Raw genomic sequence first — 21,618 nt, 5'->3', positions numbered from 1 at the left:
CCCCCCTTAGGTTATCCCCATCCCCATATATCCCCCATTAAGTCATTGTTCTTGTTATTCTATAAAAAAGCTTGCTCTCTGATACTTAGTGCTGGATTCTTTGAGATCATAATCTCGTCCAGCTCTGGGACCAAGATCCATTTGGTCCCAATATGTCTCTCCATTTAATAAGCTATTAAATTGGTCTCTAATCTCTGTCTTGCTCAGTTTCTCCAGCATTACATTAAGAATTTTCCAAATTGGGAGAGGAAAATAAATACATATGCTTCCCTTAAGTTAGAAAAGTAATTGACCTATTATTTCTCAAGTACCTGTGAACAAAAAAAAAAAAAAAAAAAAAGAACATGGAAATAATAACTGATTGGTTTGAATAGAACTAGTTTTCAGACAAGATACATGAGTTACTTGAGATGTACATTGTAAGAAAACTCCAAGAAAAATCTGCAGATCTCATTGAGATTCTGCTTAGCATAATCTAGGTCCTGGTCATAGGATCCTAAACAGCAGGTTTAGGTTTAGTTTCCCAGTCACACAGGGTTAGATTGAAAAAATGCAATAACATTTCTCCCAATTTCCATTGTTGTGCCACAGTTCTCTTTTAATGTCCTAACCCATTTTCCCTAATTGTCCTGTTCAGTTACTCTGTCTCAGATTATAACCATTCCCTCTTAATGTTTGATGGGATAAAGGTCTTTATCCATTTTAGACATCATTGGAATATCAGGAGCCTCTCCAGTACCTCCCATTATGTCATCCTAGGTGCCTCCCCCCATTAGGTCATCCCCATCCAGGTACCTCCCTCATTGTGTCATTGTTCTTGTTACCCTATAAAAGAATCTTGTATCTGATATTTGCTGCTAGATTTTTTTGAGACGATAGTCTCATTCAGCTCTGGGACCATGGATCCATTTGGTCCTAGTATATCTCTCCATTTAATAAATTATTAAATTGTTCTCTAGTCTCTATCTTGCTCAGTTTCTCCAGCATTACACCAAAACTTCAAAAGATTTTCTAAAAGACCAAAGTTGTACTAGATCCACAATTGAATAGAAATGAGCTAGCTCCAGAAGTAAATCACTAGAGTCAGTATGATTCATTCAATTTCCACAATAAATCATTCGCTATTTTAATCCTTTCAGTTCCCTCAATCTAGAAATCTCTCCATGTGATTTGGAACTAGAAAAACAAAACACCCATCCAGAGAATAAAACAGGCTTCTGAAATAGGTTTCAGAATCTTCAAGAAAAGATTTTCTGGAACCAGATGACCACAAGAGACATCCAGAATGCAAAATAGGCTGATTAAATGGGCATTGGGAGTTATGAATTTATTAAAAAAAAACTTTAGAGATGTTGCTTACAAATGTATTCTATGTTAGGAATAGATAAATTCAGTCTTGCATAAATCAAAAGAAGGAAAATTTAGGGAATTTAGGAGATTAGAAGAGCAAATGATTAATTATAGGAATCAAGTAAGCCACACTGACTCCTAATTGTGACTAGTTCAACTTTTATCCTACGAGAAAACTTTGTTCAATTGTGGAAATGAAGAGAAAATATTATTGCATTATTTGAGCTTAACTCTAGAAAACTAGACTACCCCTACCTGCTGTTTAGAGACCCTTTTCCAAGGACTTGGGTTATGCTAACCAGAAATTAAGTCACATGCAGAAACTTATGATAGGACTTTTCTCACAATTTTCATCTCAAGTAACTTAAATGTCTTATATAACAACTGTCTCCATAAGGAGCAATCAGTTATTTTTTCCATACTCTTTTGATTGTTTACAGATACTTAAGGAAACGAAAAACACCTTTTCTCAAATCAGAGAACTGTACCTGTTCTCCTTCTCCCAAATTGGCAATTCCTTAATCTTTCATCCAATTAGAAATCAGATTATCTAATGTTATATTATCTCCTTTTAAATAATTGGTCTTAGTGGATTAATTGTTTTTAATTTACAAAGGTCTGTCTTTCAGGGTCCAATTTTAAGCTGAGGAAGGGGCTTGATCCCTCTTTCCTTAGGCATTTGGGATGTACTGCATAATAAATCAATAGACTTGGAAGATCAGGCCTGTATGTTCTCAGTCATTCATTTCTTATCTCCCATAGACTCCTCCAACCAAATCACACAAAAGAATTAAATTGTTTTACATAACATTTTAAACAAATAAAGTTAAATTTTTATTGAGGACATAATAGGGCAAATTATTGGGCAATGCTATATAACAAAAATGACAACTCTATCTAAATTTATTTTGCAGATTCAAATATGTACCAGTCAATCCTCCACTTTATGAAGCCTACTTTATGAATCAGGAAAAATTGTAATAAAATTGACATAGAGTAAAAAAAAAAAGATCATGCATCTCAAGGGAAATAATAAAAGCCTGTGAGAAGGCTGATGCCAAACAGTAACAGATTTTAAACTATAATACAAAGTAATTGTCAACTCAGGAAAACAAATGAGCAGAGTTACAGAAGTTTTGCAACTGCTATTAACTCTAAAAATGCCAAATAGCTCACAGTGGTTATTGCAACCACAGTTAATTTTGAAAACAAACAAACAAAATATCTAACAGTGGTTATAAGCAAAAAGCTTTCTTTATTCCACTGAAAGAGGGAAAATAAACACAAGTACTGGGATTTCCTTTAGGAGAAGACCCAAGACAGTGAAGCTAAAGACAAAGAATCAAGCAGTGCAGTATAGCAATAGTGGTGAGGCATAACAGCCATAGTGAGGCAAAGCTGTCTACAGACAAAAAGTCCATTCATAGGAAGGCTTCATATCTGGGACTATTGGTTCTTACCTGAGTTCAGTTCTATGATTTAATTGTAGCAGAATTTATCCAGAAGGTGAGCTTAAAAAATTGTTGTTATGCCAAGTTTAGGGCACAACTTGCATGCTAGGCCTTAAGTTCTGGAAAAGAATATCTCCTAATGGTTAAAAAAAAAAAAAGCAATAAAAAGAGAAAAGAAATAAGTGGTTTTGTTATAAGGATCTTAACATAATAAACATTGACGTTGTTTGGTTTTTGTGAAACTATTTGGTCCCCTACAAACTCTTTTCCTGACATTATTCTTCTTCCCCCGTTTCCATTAATTTTCTTATCTCTTAAGAAATCTTGATCCTTAAATAACTTTCTCATTCTGGAAGGTCATCTTCTCCATCTTTTGAGCTTCATCCCAGAACCTCCTTTTCAGACATTTTGAGATCCTTGTGGTTTCTTCTGCCTTTCTTTTACGGCTTTATTCCTAACTCTCCAATCATCTTTAAGATGCCCTTTTTTTTCAAGATTTTTTTTTTTCAACACAAAATTTTCATCTACTTCTTTTGTCTTATCTTCCCAGGCTAGAATGTAAGATATTTGAAGGTAGAAGATGACTTTTGTCTTTTTTTTTTTTATTCCCATTATTTTATGCAGTGCCCAACATGTTAGTAACATTTTAATAAATGCTTATTGATTTGTGAGAGCATTGTTTTGTTTTTTTAAATTCAAAAGTTAATCAATACAATAATCAGAGATGATCTTATTAGATAGTACACTACTCCAAATGAGTACATGCCAAGATACAAAAATCATATAAATTCAAAGACATGATAATTAAAATAATGATAGCTGAGTTAGAAATCAGGAAACATTTTAAGTCCTTACTATGGATAAAGAATTGTCCTAAGCACAAGGGATTTTTTTTTTAAAGTCAAAAACACTATCCTTGACTTCAGGGAACTCACATGATAATTGTAAAGACAAAATAAAACTATGTACAATGTACAAATTATGTACAATAAGACTATGTGCAATTTTAACATGGTAGTGCTAATTTTTTTTCTATTAAATTTATTTTAATACATATTGCTTTATGAATCATGTTGGGAGAGAAAAATCAGAGCCAAAAAAAAAAACAAAAAAACAATGGGAGAGATAAAAAAAAAAAAAACAGAAAAAAAAAGAAGTGAACATGGAATGTGTTAATTTGCATTCAGTCTCCTTAATTCTTTTTACACAGGCAAATGGCATTTTGGGTCCAAAGGAAATGACAAGATTTTAAAAGATTACATAAATCAGAAAATGAGGAATCAATGATGACATGGAGTTTGATAAGCTGAGTGGAAAGATGGTAGTACTTTTATCTGTAATAAGAGCATTGAAATGAAGAAAGGTTTTTTTTCTTTGTTTTCAGTAGGGAGAGGTAATTAGTTCTGATTTGAATGTATTCTATTTGAGATGAGAGAGAGAGAGAGAGAGAGAGAGAGAGAAAGAGAGAGAGAGAGAGAGAGAGAGAGAAGAGAAGAGAAGAGAAGAGAAGAGAAGAGAAGAGAAGAGAAGAGAAGAGAAGAGAAGAGAAATTTAACCTTTAGGAAAGACAGAACCTCTGAGAGCAGAGATTTGGCCTAAGTAAAGTGTGAATACCTTCAGACCAACTTCACTGTATCAACAAACAGCAGGCCCCATGGGACAGCTCCATTACAAAGTAGACTTGGTCTCAAGAGCATTCACTTCACATTCCTGACAGAACAGTTTGAGGACTGGATGACTGAGTAGAATAAGATTGAGGGCCCCTCCCTCCTCCTCCCTCCAGATTCTTATCTTCCCCCCCAGTTGTTTCCACTATTATAAAAGCAAATATTGATACAGAAGAAGTAAGGGTGGAAAGCTGATAGTATAGGTGCCTTACTCTTATTTGATCTGGAATAAAGAAGGAAAAACATTTTCATATAAAGAAGTATAAAAATCTTCTAAATCTAGAAATAAGATAGTCTAGGGGTCAGGACAGGGGAGGAACTTTTAGAAATGTGTATAAATTAACATTCAGGAGAGTAGGTAGAATAAGAGATTTAAGGGTAAGGGGAGAGGATAGGGTAATATAATTAAGATTTAAAAAAGAGAGACTGAGAAGCATAGTAATGAATAAAAATAAGATGGAGTGAAATTAACATATGATAATTATAACTTTGAATGTAAATGGAATGAACTTACCCAGAAAATAAGAATGGATAGCAAAATAGATTAAAAATCAGAATCCAACAATAGGCTGTTTACAAGAAACACATTTTAAAATGAGAGATATACATAGTTAAAACAGAGGCTTGGAATAGAATTCATGATGTTTCACTTCATGCAAAAAAGGGAGAGGTACAATTTGATAAATAGTCCAAGGATATGAGCACACACTTTTCAGATGAAGAAATAAAAACCATTTTTAGTCATTTGAAAACATGTTCTAAATTACTATTAATTAGAGAAATATAAATTAAGCCAATCTAAGATCCCACTTCATACCTCTTAAATTGATTGAAATGACAGGAAAAGATAATGATAAATGTTGGAGAGGATGTGGGAAAACCGGGACACATGCATTGATGTTGAAGTGATGAAATGAACGAACCATTCTGGAGAGCAATTTGGAACTATGCTCAAAGATTTAAATAATTGGAGAATTTTTATTACTCTTAGATAGGCAGGGCCAATATAGTAATGACAATTTTATATAAACTATATATTCAATGCCATCATAATTAAATCAACCAAAAGTATTTTACTGAATTACAAAATAATTAAATTCATTTGGAAGAACAAAAAATCAAGAATATCAAAGGTACTAATGAAAACAATTGTAAAAGAATATTTAGCAGTACCAGACCTTACATTATGATATAAGGTAGTAACTATCAAAACTATCTGGCTAAGAAATAGAAAGATAGATACATAAAGGAGAGTAGTTATAAAATTATAGTAGCAAATAAATATAGTAACTTTGTATTTGACAAGTGTATCTTTTGCTATATCTCAAGATAAGATCAAAGGGGACACATGAACTAGATATAAGTAGAGACATTACAAGAAAATTTGAAGAATATGGGATATATTACTTATCAGACATTTGGTTCAGCAAGCAAACTATGAATAAACAAAAGATGGAGAGCAGTGTGAGGTATAAAAGGGTCATTTTGGTTACATTAAAAGAAAAAGATAATATACAAATAAAATAAGTATAGTCAAGATCAAAGGGGAATTAGAAAATTGGGAAAATAAATTTTATAGACAGTTTTTAAAATGAAGGCTCATTTGAAAAATCTGTGAAGAAATTTGCTAAATCTATAAGAATATATCATTCCCCAATTGATAAATGGTTAAAGTCCATGAACAGAAAGTTTTTAGGTGAAGAAATTAAAGCAATTTATAGTCATATAAAAATGTTCTAAATCATTATTAATTAGAAAAATGCAAATTAAAACCAGCTTGACATATCATTGTGTATTTATCACATTGGTTAAAATGATTGAAGAAGAAAGAAACAAATATTGGACAGGATTTGGAAAGATTGGGCCACTAACTTACTGTTAATGAACTATGAACTGATCTATCCTTTTGGGAAAATGATTTAGCACTATGCCCCCAAAGCTTTTAAATTGTGTATCGCACTTAACTCAGCAATACCACTACTAGATCTATTTTCCAAGATGATTTGTAAAAAAGAAAAACAAGATATATGTTTTAAAATATTTGTAGCAGCTTTCTTCATAGTGGCAAAGAACTGGAAACTGTTGAGGAACTGTTGAATAACTTGTGCTATATAATCGTGATGGAATACAACTATGCTAAGAAATGATGAGCTCAAAGATCTTAGAAACACATGTATAAACTTACATGAAATAATGAAAAGCTAAATGAGAATAAGAGAATGCATACAGTAATGACTATTATTTTAAGAACAACTTTGAGAAAAAACTCATTTTGTCTATTAAAAACATTCAAATTAATTAAAAAGAATCTATGAAGAAAATGCTATCTGCTTCCAGCAAAAGAAAAGAGTATATATAGAATATATACAGTATATATAGAATTTCTTTAGAGTATATATAGAATTATTGCAATCTCTCTCTCTGTGTCTTTCTTTCTGACACACACACACACACGCACACACACACATACACACACACTCACATACACATTTGTGTCTAATAGTAGTCATCTCTCAGGTGGGGTGAGGGGAGAAAGGGGAAAAAAAGAAAGTTATACAATAAAGTTATTCTTTATTTTAAAGGAATAGCAACTTGTATATAATAGAGATTCCATTTCATATACTGTCATTTTTTTCCCTTCTCTTCTATCATCATATGGAAATGCTTGTTTTATTTCTTAAGTTCAGAATAAAGTATATATGTAGATATATATTTTTAAAAAAGAGAAATAAAGACATTGTATTTTCGTGACAACTATGACCTATAGTGTTAAAAATTATATCCTCTAGGTAGTATAGGATAAAACATGGCTAATGAGGATGCTAATTTGTGCTTATGGTATGTTAAATGACTTTGAAGGCAGATTCCAGCACAATGGGTAGATTTTTCCAAACTTATTCCAAACTTATAACAAGAGATGGAGAAGAAAACATAATGTTAAAAAATGAAAGGATTGCCCTCTGTTCCAAAGGAGGGAAAATACATATTATTAATGAGATCAAAGATTCATTGGAGCAGCAAAATAGGTTCAAAACTACAAAATTTTAATTAATAAAATTCTATGGTATTATCAGTGTAAGCATTTGCCAATGGTGAAAATGACATTAAAATATTACTTTTTATGGCATCTATATCTTTCTGATGTTCAGCCTGTACTCTATTCCCTGAGATTGATTTAATTTAGGCTGTTTGTAATATTTATTTTTTATATATTTTGTATATACTTATATATTCTAGGGGCAGTCTATGTCATGGGCACATGTCACTATGATCTTTTTTTATGCATGTATTTTATATACTTAGATATAAACTTTAATATCCTATGATGGAACATATGTTTTCTAAGGACAGGATCTATTTCATTTTTTCTCCCATTATCTCTTCAAGTCTAGTATAATGCTTGCATATAGAAGTCACTTAACAAACCTTTGTAGAATGATAAACAGATGAAAACTGAAAGACTAATGTAATCATACATAAATATCCAAAATATTCCATAGAACTATTCAGACAGAAAAAACTAAAGACATTCTGCTTCCATTAGGATAATATTATACTACGTTTACTCAAGAAAAAGTTGTCTTTTTTGTTTGTTGGTTGGCTGGTTGGTTGGTTGGTTTTTTTTTTTTTTTTTTTTTTTAATTCAAAGACGGCAAAAGACCCCCATGTAGTAAATTTCCCAGTACATTTGCTTATGACCAGGCACTGGAGATATGGGTCACAGTCTTTCCATTTTTTTTTCCTTCCCTGATTCCCTTCCTCATCATCTTATAATATTTGATATGCACATGTATTTAATGGAGTTTAAAATCTAAATGGTTTTGAGGAGGGGAGCCCTGTAACTGTCCTCCTTGATTTTGGGGATGAACTCTGAAACTTTCCTCTGACAGAGACCCACCCACTGGGGCAGTTAAGTGGTTTCATTCAGATTAGCCCAGGACCATTCCCTGCTTAGCAGGAATTTAAGTGGTCTCATTTAGCTGCATACCTGGACCTGATATTTCTATTGAGTAGCTGCACCCTCTATTAAGTTAAAAGTTATTCCAGGACTACTCCTAATAGCTGGAATTTAAGTGGTCTCATTCAATTGAAACCTCAGTTCTTAGATTTCCTATAAAATTTTAAACTCTTATTGGTATGCCAAAGTTCCCTTTTTTTTTTTTTTTTTTTTTTTAATAGCCTTTTATTTACAGGATATATGCATGGGTAACTTTACAGCATGAATAATTGCCAAACCTCTTGTTCCAATTTTTTACCTCTTACCCCCCCACCCCCTCCCCCAGATGACAGGATGACCAGTAGATGTTAAATACATTAAAATATAAATTAGATACATAATAAGTATACATGACCAAAATGTTATTTTGCTGTACAAAAAGAATCAGACTCTGAAATATTGTAAAATTAGCTTGTGAAGGAAATCAAAAATGCATGTGTACATAAATATAGGGATTGGGAATTTAATGTAATGGTTTTTAGTCATCTCCCAGAGTTCTTTTTCTGGGCATAGCTGGTTCAGTTCATTACTGTTCCATTGGAAATGATTTGGTTGATCTCGTTGCTGAGGATGGCCAGGTCCATCAGAACTGGTCATCATATAGTATTGTTGTTGAAGTATATAATGATCTCCTGGTCCTGCTCATTTCACTCAGCATCAGTTCGTGTAAGTCTCTCCAGGCCTTTCTGAAATCATCCTGTTGGTCATTTCTTACAGAACAGTAATATTCCATAATTTTCATATACCACAATTTATTCAGCCATTCTCCAACTGATGGACATCCATTCAGTTTCCAGTTTCTAGCCACTACAAAAAGGGCTGCCACAAACATTCGTGCACATACAGGTCCCTTTCCCTTCTTTATAATCTCTTTGGGATATAATCCCAGTAGTAACACTGCTGGATCAAAGGGTATGCACAGTTTGATAACTTTTTGAGCATAGTTCCAAACTACTCTCCAAAATGGATAGATTCGTTCACAACTCCACCAACAATGCATCAATGTCCCAGTTTTCCCGCATCCCCTCCAACAGTCATCATTATTTTTTCCTGTCATCTTAGCCAATCTGACAGGTGTGTAGTGGTATCTTAGAGTTGTCTTAATTTGCATTTCTCTGATTAATAATGACTTGGAGCATCTTTTCATATGACTAGAAATAGTTTCAATTTCTTCATCTGAGAATTGTCTGTTCATATCTTTTGACCATTTTTTCAATTGGAGAATGGCTTGATTTTTTATAAATTAGAGTTAATTCTCTATATATTTTGGAAATGAGGCCTTTATCAGAACCTTTGACTGTAAAAATATTTTCCCAGTTTATTGCTTCCCTTCTAATCTTGTCTGCATTAGTTTTGTTTGTACAAAAACTTTTCAGTTTGGTATAATCGAAATTTTCTATTTTGTGATCAGTAATGATCTCTAGTTCTTCTTTTGTCATAAAGACCTTCACCTTCCACAGGTCTGAGAGGTAAACTATCCTGTGTTCCTCTAATTTATTAATAATTTCATTCTTTATGCCTAGGTCATGAACCCATTTTGACCTTATCTTGGTGTACGGCGTTAAGTATGGATCAATGCCTAGTTTCTGCCATATTAGTTTCCAATTTTCCCAGCAATTTTTATCAAACAGTAAGTTCTTATCCCAAAAGCTGGGGTTCAAAGTTCCCTTTTAATGGGGTGACCAGTTCCTTCAATTGTCCCGTTTTGTAATTCTGCCTTAGGTTATGACCGTCCCCTCTTAATGGTTGAGATAAAGGTTTTATAGACATTCCTTAATGTCATTAGAACATCAATAACCTCCTTCTATTAGGTTATCCCCACCTAGGTCCCTCCATTGTTCTTGTTATTCCATTAAAGGCTCCCTGCCCCAAAACTCGGGGCTAGACTCTTTGAGATGATAGTTTTGTCTAGCCCTGGAATCAACATGGATGCATTGGTCCCAGTATTTCTCTCCATTTAATAAATTATTGAATTGGTCTCTAATCTCTGTCTTGCTCAGTTTCTTCGGCATTACAATATTTTTGTAGAATGTCTGAATCAGGATTATGCCTTGTCAAGGAACCTCTCTCCTTGGCATAGCTGCCTTCCAGGAATCCTGCCCACTGGGAAGACATTATCTTAGTGAAAACCCCTTTTTATTTCTCTGACAGGATTTCTCTGCTAGGATCTATATTTCCTTACCAGGACTTTGCTGAGAAAGTCTGTCTTCCTAGCAAAGCTGACTTCTCAGTGCCAATAAAAGTTCCTTTTTTGCTGCTAATATTTTGGATTTCTGAATTCTTTCACATTGGATCTACATTGACCAAAAGGGGATTCCTCACAACTCTCTGCATTGCCCCTAACTGCATCAATTTCTTGTTATTGAATGGCTAGAGTTTGATGGTATTGGCAATATCACTAAATCTCTCTCATCCTTGGCATCTTTATTTGTTAAATGAAGATATTACTAATAGCACTTATCTCATAGAATTGGAATGGGAATGAATGAGATAACATATTTAAATTTGTTAAAGTAGTCTCTGTAAGTTGTCATTATCATCACCATCACAACTGTATCTTAGAAAGCATTGAGATTTAATGGGTAGGGCTGGATAACCAGTCAAGTCCCTTTCAAATCTGAGATTCTGTTATGTTATGGTAAAACACAGGTTACATGGGGGGAGAGGGAGAAATTCCAAGGTCTAATTCAGAATTCTATCATTAATCTTTCTTGAGGAGAGGGAAAATCTTTTGGGAAAGAGGGAAGAACATGATTATAACTGGTAACCTTTATCTTCCTTTTTTTACATCTGAATGGAAGAAGACACCTCCCATCTAATGCCTTTTCAGTTTCATTAGTTACTTTAATCTGACACAAATTTCCATGTAAATTAGACTTTTGTAGTAATATCTTAGTGGCTCTTATTACTGTATTTTTATTTTTGGGTTCCTGGTGAAACTGTCTCTTTCATAGATTTCTGATTATAAAAAATGTATTCATCTCTTTTTGTTTTGGATCACCTAAACTCTGATTTTTATGATTCCCTGTGATTTTGCCAACAGATTTTCCTTGAACTAGACTTTTTCCTTTCCTGGCATTTACCCCAGGTTCAAAATAGGTTCCTCTGCATCAAAATTCACTTAATCTTTCTTATTTTCTCTGCCATAGATATATTTTTTTTCCCACTGAAAGTCTCAAATTTATTCACATTATTCCCTTTGCTATCACAAACCTACCTGGGTACTGTAGAGCCCACATACATATTTCAAGTTCCTTTGTTTTCTCAGAACAAACATTGAAATAAATTAACATAACCAAACACATTTTTTTAACCACTTCTAGACAGAATGATTTTATTCATAAAATCCTACTTTTTTTTTTTAAAAAGATTCTTATTTCACATGCAGGCACGCACACACACACACACACACACACACACACACATACACACACACACACAAATGAAAGATTAAATGTATGGGAGGGCCGAATTCCTTATGTTTGTGATCTTCGGCAAATTTATTACTCTGTCTAAACCTTAATTCCATGATCTGTAAAATGAGTGTAATGATATTTTTAATATCTTTCTCTAGTATGTGTTAGAAGTGGATAAGTTAATTTTTATCTCTGAAAAATTTTGTGAATTTTCTGGATATTGTGTAAATTTTCCTGGTCCTGGGTCTTTATTGCTTTAATGAAATCTCTTTGTCAAGGTAACCAAAGTTAACATCACCTACTTGACAACATATTGATGATAGATTTCATGCACTTAAGAGATATTTTAATGACTCTTAACTTTTGCCATAAGCAAAGATTTATTTTTTCAGCAATAGATATCTTGGTGATTCCATAGATAAAATGATTAAAAAGATGAAAATTCAAATCCTGCTTCAGATATTCCCTTGGTTTATGATCCCAGCAAATCACAACCTATTTCAATCTCACTTTTTTTATCTAAAAAAATAGAGATAATTATAACACATTTCTCATACACAGGGTGGTTTTGTGGAACAAATGTCATAATCTCAATGAAGCTCTTTCCAAAAATCCAAGAAGCTAAAATTTGTGATTTTTATTTCTATTATTCAAAAAATGTTTAGGGTTAAAAGTCATGAACTATACACTGCCTGAAAAATTAAAGATACAGGCCACCAAAATAGCAACGGAGAAGTGAATGGAGAGTAGGAGCAGAGTGCAACACATTGTAATAAATAGAAAATATACAAAAAGACAACTAGAGAAAAATATGTCTGGGAAAAAAGAAAAAATGATCAGGCTACCTATTGAGATAGAGGGATAACTAGATAAAAACTTTGTATATTCTTTAATTATCTATGCAACGTAAAGGTACACAGAGATCCATATATGTCAATTATTAAATCTTAATAAATCTTGAGTATGTATTATATTATTCCCAAATGTCTAATAGATATATAATCACAGCAAACTTTAATGCCCCTATATAAGTTTTTTTTTTTTTTTTTTTTTTTGCATGACTGTGTGTGTGTGTGTGTGTGTGTGTGTGTGTGTGTTTTGTCTTTTTGGTATTTTATGACTTTATAGATATAGATATGGCCTTAATTGGTAGAGAATGTATCTCAGCCATTCTTGCCCATTTTGTGCAACCCTCCTCAATGTCTTTCTGTCAAATTCTTCCTCCATAAAGGATTCATCTATGCTGGATACATTTCTCCAGAGCAGAGATCTTAACAGTGCTTTCATTAATATACAAAATATCAATGTAGTTTTAGAGAAAGTTAGAATTTTGATGTGAAAATTCATCTTTATTTTCAATAATAACTAATTAAGGACATTTAAATTTTTCTTTCCTCTTCTTTTTCTTTTTCAATTTTTCAATTTATTTTAAATTTACGTACAAAATAAGAAAAATTAAAAAAAAAAACGTCATATACATAGCAGAACATGAGAGGATTCAATATAAATACATTTCCATTTCAAGAAATTTATATAATAAATACTATACATTATTTTCATATTGTTCAGCCTGTCTTGCTTCTTTGTGGATTTTCTTTTGATCTCTCTTGTGAACTTTTTACTTTATCCCCACTCACAGAAGACTACATTTAGCTACGGATATTGCAGCTACACACACACACACACACACACATTTGTGTGTGTGTGTGTGTACATGAATATTCATATTTACATTACATATATACACACATATTGATACCAACAAATATCAATAATTAAATTGATATAATCAATAAATACCTATGTTACATATATACATACATATTGATATCAATATATCAATATCAATTTACACACATATATATACACACACACACATACACACACACACACATACACTCATACCCATATTTGTAAGATTGTACTATGTTTGTTTCTACTGATCAGCTATTTCTCTGAATGTGGATGGCCAAATCTTTTCATACTTTTTCCCCATATTTTCCCCTAAATTAACCTGCTCATTATTTCCTAGACCACAGTGATATTTTAACCCAATTACATTCTATGTGAGACATCTATAAAAGTATTTTTTTTTCTTTTTTCTGCCTTTTTTCTATTCTCGGATGCACAGGTTTTATTTATACAAGAAAATTTTAATTTACAACAACCTAAATTATCCTTTTTATACTTTAACAATGCTTTCACTTTCTAATGCAGTTAAATAATGTATAACTTCCAATACTGAATTACTGAAATCCTTTTAATAGAAGTATTAAAATACTACTAAATTTGCTTCCTTTACATTTCTTCCCTTCCTTTCCCTTACCCCCACCAATCTATCCTGGTTTCTTTGAAGTTCTTGACCTTTTTTTTTTCTAATTGAAATTTGTTTTATTTTTTTAATTCACAAAAAAAGTAATTTAATTGGTATGACATTACATAAATATATTAGTTAGGTAAAATTGTCATCTTGAAATTATAATGATTTTACCTACCTCTGAACAATACATATTACTTTAGTTATAATTTTATATATAAATTTTTTATGTTTATATTTGTATGTGGGTAAGTTCATCCCTTTTACAGTCTAAGCTATAATTATCTGTTGTATCTTTCCCTCCATTCTCAAATTTCTGCTTTTCTTCTACATGCTACCTTGACCTCCTACTCCTTAAGCTATCCATACCTCTAAGAATCCTTCCACTATCCTCTGCCCTCACCCTATCCTCCTGTGCCTCATATTACTCTTTCTGAATCTTGAAGATATTAATACAATTCTATATATATATTTTATTCCCACTTTTACCCAGTACTGATGAGAATAAGTTTCAACATGACTTACCTTTCCCCCACCACTAGATTCTTTAGAATTTTTTTTTCCTTTACTGTCTCATTTGTATGAGATAATTGCTCCATTTAAATTTCTAAACAGATTATATATCTGCATACACACACACACACACACACACACATTTTTTTCATTTTTTCATTTTTTCTTGTGTCTTAGAACATCATTAGTTTCCCTTTGCCCAATTCTAGTTTTCAAGCAATTCTTTTTTTTTTCTTAAAATTTTTATTCTTTATATCAAGTTGCTTGACTTTCTTTTCAAAATTGTTTTGATTGCTCTTTAAAAATTCATTTAAAAATCTTGCTTTCTTGGTTTTTAAAGTCCTTTTTAAGTTCTTTTAAGAAGTCTTTGTGATCATTTTTTTTTTTTGTTTTATTTTATTTTTAGGATTAATTAGTGTGATCAAGTTCTAGTCCTGAGCTATGGGGCATATAATGCCCCAAGCAGGAAGTCCTTTTTACTATAATTTTCTGAGATCTATTCTATAACTCAACCATAGTCACTGCTCTCCCTCTATTCACAAGTATGAGTCACACTATCACACTATCCTGAAAAAGGTCTTACTCCCTTGTATCCTTTCAGTGGATAGTTGTCCTTTCTTCTCTGGAAATAAAACTTTTTCTGTTTATCTATGAGTGTCTACACAGCCAGCAGGATCCCTTACTATACTCAATATAGGTGTGCAGTGGCAGCCCAGCCTGAAAGCTTCTAGTCAGCATGGTTGTGCTTAGCATCCCTTGATAATGGAAGATCTTTCAATCTCCTACTCAATCATCAGATCCCCAAATGATCTATAAGATCAAAGTTTCTACTGCTGAGCCTTCCTCTCAACCCCAGCGTTCCCAGGTCTTATTGTTTGTTGATTCTGCAGTGTTGAACTGGAGATACTTGTTTTTCATTCAAGGGGAACTTCTGTCCCTGGAGGCCAGGTCTTTCCTGAAATCTGCTTAGGTCTGTCTCTGTAGAACCATTGCTTTACCTTGACTTTTATTTATTTCAACAAAGAAAATATTCTGTCTTTTCTTATGAGGAAAATTTGAAGACCAAAATTTTCTAATCTGTTCTACCATCTTCTCAGAATCCATGTAAGACCAGAATTTTCTTTCCTTATAGAAAAAAAAATCATTCTGAGAAAGAGTCCATAATATTTTCCTCAGACTGCCACATACACACATACATACACATGCATGAACACATACATCCATGAACACTTACACGTTTAAAATACCTGTCCTAGGCCTGTAAATTTGGTTATCTAGAGCCCTACTGAAAAATTTGAATCTCAGATTTAGAAGGCTTTGAATTAGTCTGATAATTGAAGAATAAATGAAGAATATTTCATAAGTGCTTAATACTTGGTCATGACTAGACTAAACCCCCAAGAGTTGGTAAATTCTAATGAAACTACATGGTATGAACAGCCATGTCATTCTTCATGCTCATTTGTCTCATGAGACCTAAGTGGCCAAGAGAGGAAAACAAGTAGAAGTCAAGTGAGATGGGTATCCCAGGTGCCCAAGATGAATTCTGGAGGTGAAAAGAAGGCAAAGAGGAAGGACATCCCTACCAAGTCTTTTTTGGGTCATTTCACAAATCTAGATGCAAAGTAAAAAATGCAATCCATAAACAAAAGCACCTGGTGACCTTACCATATTTAAGGACTTGTTCTTTTTTTTGAACTCTGTTTTAAACAAGCTCTATAATGCTAGCAAACACCCTTAGAAAGAATGTGTTGGAAGGGTGGAGCCAAAATGGCAGAGAAGGCACATGCAACTTTTTAAGCTCCTCTCATTCCCCTCATAACCAACTATTTAATTCAGCCTCAAAAATAGCTCTTCACTGCTTAAATTCATGAAGATCAGAAGCAGCACAACTTACCACTTGAAGCCAATCTGGAAGATCTCCAGGAAAGGTTTGTCCTGAGGGCCCAGGAACAGACTAGCACAGGCAGCGAGAGACTAGCATCCTGAGCAGACCAGGGCCTGGGATGATCTCTGTGGCTAGAGAAGTTATAGAGAACACTCTGCTATAGGCTAACTACTCTGCCTTGATTACAAAGCAGTAAAGTAGCAGAGAAATTAAAACCTAAAACAGAAGCTACTCTAAAAAATGCCAGAACCTAACAAGATCTGGCTGTAACTCAAACCCGGAAGTGACTCAGGCAGAATGAAACTCAGCCCTCGCAGCCACATTCTGCAGTTCTGGGCTTTTGCAGGGGGTAGGGGGATGGCAGATACATATCTGAACGGCAGGGGGGCACAGCCTGGGCAGCCTCTAATCAGCACAGTGAGGGGCTCAGCCTGGGGCAATAGAACTTCTCCAGCAGGACTGTGCTTCCCAGGGCAGAGACACTTCCAGTCCCTGCAAATCCATTCACTGCTCAACTGCTAATACCCACAGCCCCAGGGCAGGATTTGGCTTGGGATAGTGAAACTCTCACTGCTCAGCGTCTAGCCCCAGGGCAGTCATTATCGCACACAGTGGGGGTTCTTTGCAAGGCACTTTGCCAGCTCAGTCCTGCAGGCTTGAGTTACTTCTAGGTGGGGAACTATTTCCCAGAGCACTCCAGTATCTCGATTTTTGCAGCCTGCTGGCAGGACAGCTACCTGTCCATATACCTGTCACTGCTCTGCAGAGGAAGCTGGTAACCTCCTGGCCTTGAAGGCAGACCTTACTTTAACAAAATGAGTAAGAAAATCAAAAGGACAATTGATAGTTTCTATTCAGAAAGAAAACAGCTTTTCAACCCTGAAGAAACTAATAGCAGACAGTCTCCAGACAATTGCTGGTCCCCAATACAAAAGGCTCTCCTAGAAGAGACTTAAAAACCTTACAAGAGAACTAGAAGAAAAATGGGGAAAGGAAAGAAAAGCTATGCAAGAGAGTACAGAAAAGACATATAACTCACTAAAAGAAAAATTTGATTAAGTGGAAAAAGAAAACAACTTCCTGAAATGTGAATTGGAAAAGGTAAAAAAACTCCCAAGAAGATAAGGGAAACAGAATTTGTGAATTGGAGAAAGAAAATATTTCACTAAAAAAAAAAAAAAAAAAAGGTGAAATGGAAAAAAAATCCATAGAGCAAAACAACTCATTTAAAAACTCAATTGGACATATACAAAAAGAAGTAAAAAAAAGCTAATGAAGAAAATAACTCACTAAAAATCAGAACTGAAAAAATAGAAATGACTGATTCATTGAGACAGGAAGAATCAGTCAAGCAAAACCAAAAAAATGAAAAATTGGGAAAAAAATGTCAAATATTTATTTGGAAAAACAACAGACCTGGAAAATACATCTAGGAGAGATAACCTGAGGATCATTGGACTACCCAAAAATTATGATGAAAAAAAGAGCCTAGATACTATTTTACAGGAAATCATCAAAGAGAACTGCCCAGAAGTAATGTAACCAGAATGTAAAATAGGTGTTGAAAGAATTAATGGAACACCTTCTGAAAAAGACCTTAAAATAAAGACTCTGAGAAATATTGTGGCTCAACTTCAGAATTTTCAGACTAAAGAAAAATTTCTACAAGGAGCCAGGAAAAAAGTTCAAATACCAAAGAGCCACAATAAGATCACACAAGATCTGGCTGCCTCAACATTAAAGGATCAAAGGGCCTGGAATTTGATAATCAGAAAGACAAAAGAACTTGGAATGCAGCCAAGAATAAACTACCCAGCTAAGCTGAGCATTTTTTTTCCATGGAAGAAGATGGACATTTAATGAAACAGAGGAATTCCATCTGTTTCTAAAGAAAAAAAAAACAGACTTAAACAAAAAATTTGATCTCCAACAACAGGACTCAAGACAAATAGAAAAAAGGTAAAAGGAACTCTTGAGAACTGTATTTCTGTTGTGGATATACATAAAAACCACATGTATAATTTGATTTTACTGATATAGCATAAAAAAGGGAAGTAGAAATAGAAAGGAAATAGTGTCAGAAAAAGGGAAAAGGGGAGATAAAAAGAGGGAAACTACATGCAACGATGAGGCAAAGGAAACCTATCATATCTGAGGGAACTAAGGGGGAGGAACATTGTGCGAATCGTACTCTCATCAGAGTTGGCTCAAAGAGGAAATAATTGACATATTTGTTTTATAGAGAATCATATCTCACCTCATTAAAAAGTGGGAGAGGAAAAGGGAAAAGGAAAAAGAGAAATAAGGGAAGGGTACAAGAAAGGGGAAGGAATTCAAAGGGAGGAGGGAGGGATACTAAAGAGGGAGAGCTGGGTGACGCAAGTGGGACCAATAAGTTTAATACTAAGGAAGGCGGGAAGGAGGGCAAGAAAAAGAAAAGCATAATCTGGGAATATTAGGATGGCAGGAAATACTGAGTTAGTACTTTTAACTGTAAATGTGAATGGGATGAACTCCCCCATAAGGAGGAGGGGGATAGCAGACTGGATCAAAAGTCAGAACCCTACAATATGTTGTTTACAGGAAACACATTTAAAACAGGAAGATACATACAGAGTAAAGGAAAAAGGCTGGAGCAGAATCTATTATGCTTCAGGTGAAGTCAAAAAAGCAGGGGTTGCCAACCTTATCTCAGATCAAGCAAATGCAAAAATTGATCTAATTAAAAGAGATAAGGAAGGAAACTATATCTTGCTAAAAGGCACTATAGATAACGAAGCAATATCAGTATTAAACATATATGCACCAAGTGATATAACATCTAACTTCCTAAAGGAGAAGTTAAGAGAGTTGTGAGAATAAATAAACAGCAAAGCTGTAATAGCAGGAGATCTCAATCTTGCACTCCCAGATTTAGATAAATCAAACCACAAAACAAATAAGAAAGAAATTAAAGAGGTAAATAGAATATTAGAAAAATTAGGTATGATAGATCTCTGGAGAAAACTAAATGGTAACAGAAAGGAATATACTTTCTTCTCAGCAGTTCATGGAACCTACACAAAAACTGACCATATATTAGGACATAAAGACCTCAAAATTAAATGCAGGAAGGCAGAAATAGTAAATGCTTTATTTTCAGATCACAATGTAATAAAAACTACATTCAACAAATGTTAGGGGTAAATAGATCAAAAAGTAAATGGAAACTAAATAATCTCATCTTGAAAAATGATTGTGTGAAACAGCAAATTATAGACACAATTAATAATTTCACTCAAGATAATGACAATGGAGAGACATCATACCAAAATTTGTGGGATGCAGCCAAAGGGGTAATAATGGGAAATTTTATATCCTTAGAGGCTTACTTGAACAAAATAGAGAAAGAGAAGGTCAATGAACTGGGCTTTCAACTTAAAAAGCTAGAAAAAGACCAAATTAAAAACCCCCAATCAATTACTAAACTTGAAATTCTAAAATTAAAAGGAGAAATTAATAATATTGAAAGAAAAAAAACTATTGAACTAATAAATAAAACTAAGAGTTGGTTTTATGAAAAAAAACAATAAAATTGATAAACCTTTAGTAAATCTGATTAGAAAAAGGAAAGTGGAAAATCAAATTAGTAGTCTTAAAAATGAAAAGGGAGAACTTTCCACCAATGAAGAGGAAATTAAAGAAATAATAAAGGGTTACTTTGCTCAACTTTATGCTAATAAATTTGATAACCTAAGTGAAATGGATGACTACATCCAAAAATGTAGGCTTCCCATATTATCAGAGAAGGAAGTAAATTGCTTAAATAGTCCCATTTCAGAAAAAGAAATATCACAAGCCATTAATCAACTCCCTAAAAAAAAATTCCCTGGACCAAAAAGAATGTCTTCTTCCTATTTTACTATTCCCTAGTTATTAACTAACAGTCATAAAACAATATTTCTTCTGTCATATCTTTAAAAGAATGTTATGACATTTTCATATATGTGTTTTAAGTATCTTTTTGGAAAGAGCTTTTAAGGTACCATTTTGCTTACTGAACAAAATTATTTTTCTTTGTCATAGTCAACAGTAAACACAATGGAACTTTGAAATTATTTTTGTTTTCTTTTAATTGCATGTTTGTAAAGATGCAGACTAATATAGAATATGATTCTTTTTTTTTTTTCCTATTAATTTTTTTTTTTTTTTTTATTTAATAGCCCTTCATCTACAGGACACACACATGGGCAACTTCACAGCACCAACAATTGCCAAACCTCTTGTTCCAATTCCCCACCTCCTACCCCCCCCACCCCCTCCCCCAAATGGCAGGATGACCAGTAGATGTTAAATACACCAAAATACAACTTAGATACACAACAAGTACACATGACCAAAACACTACCTTGCCACACAAAAAGAACCAGACTCCGAACCACTGTACAACTAGCTTGTGAAGGAAATCAAAAATGCAGGTGTGCATAAACATAGGGATTGGGAATTCAATGCAATGGCCCTCAGTCATCTCCCAGAGTTCTTTCCCTGGGCATAGCCAGTTCAGTTCATTACTGCTCCATTAGAAATGATTTGGTTGATCTCGTTGCTGAGGATGGCCTGGTCCATCAGAACTGGTCATTGTGGGACTGTGAGTATTAGCAGCTGACCGCAGAACACAGACAGCCACAAACTCTGCCCAGTGTCTCTGCCTGATGCAAATCGGCCCTGGAAAAGCTCTATGGCCCCAAGCCGAGCTCCCCACTGCGCAGATTGGAGGCTAACCCGGGCTGCGTCCTCCTGCTGTGTGCAGGATCACAACTGCCCCAAGGAAAAGCCCGTACTGCGGGTTGGGGCTGCGCGCTTGTGCTGAGATCTGTGCCTTCACCCTGGGTTTGAGACTCTCCTCGGAACCTAATTTCTCTCCCAGTCTGCGCCGATCTCCCCCCTGGCCCCGGAACCAACCTTTTTTGGCGAGACTGCAGATTTTCTTCGGCCGGTGAGTTGTTCTACTTCTTATCTTTACGAATTTGTAGCAGTCAA

This window comes from Sarcophilus harrisii, chromosome 5 (genome assembly GCF_902635505.1).
Source record: "Sarcophilus harrisii chromosome 5, mSarHar1.11, whole genome shotgun sequence".
Lineage (NCBI taxonomy): Eukaryota > Metazoa > Chordata > Mammalia > Dasyuromorphia > Dasyuridae > Sarcophilus > Sarcophilus harrisii.
The sequence above is the reverse complement of the archived record's forward strand: the minus strand, read 5'-3'. Positions refer to the sequence as shown.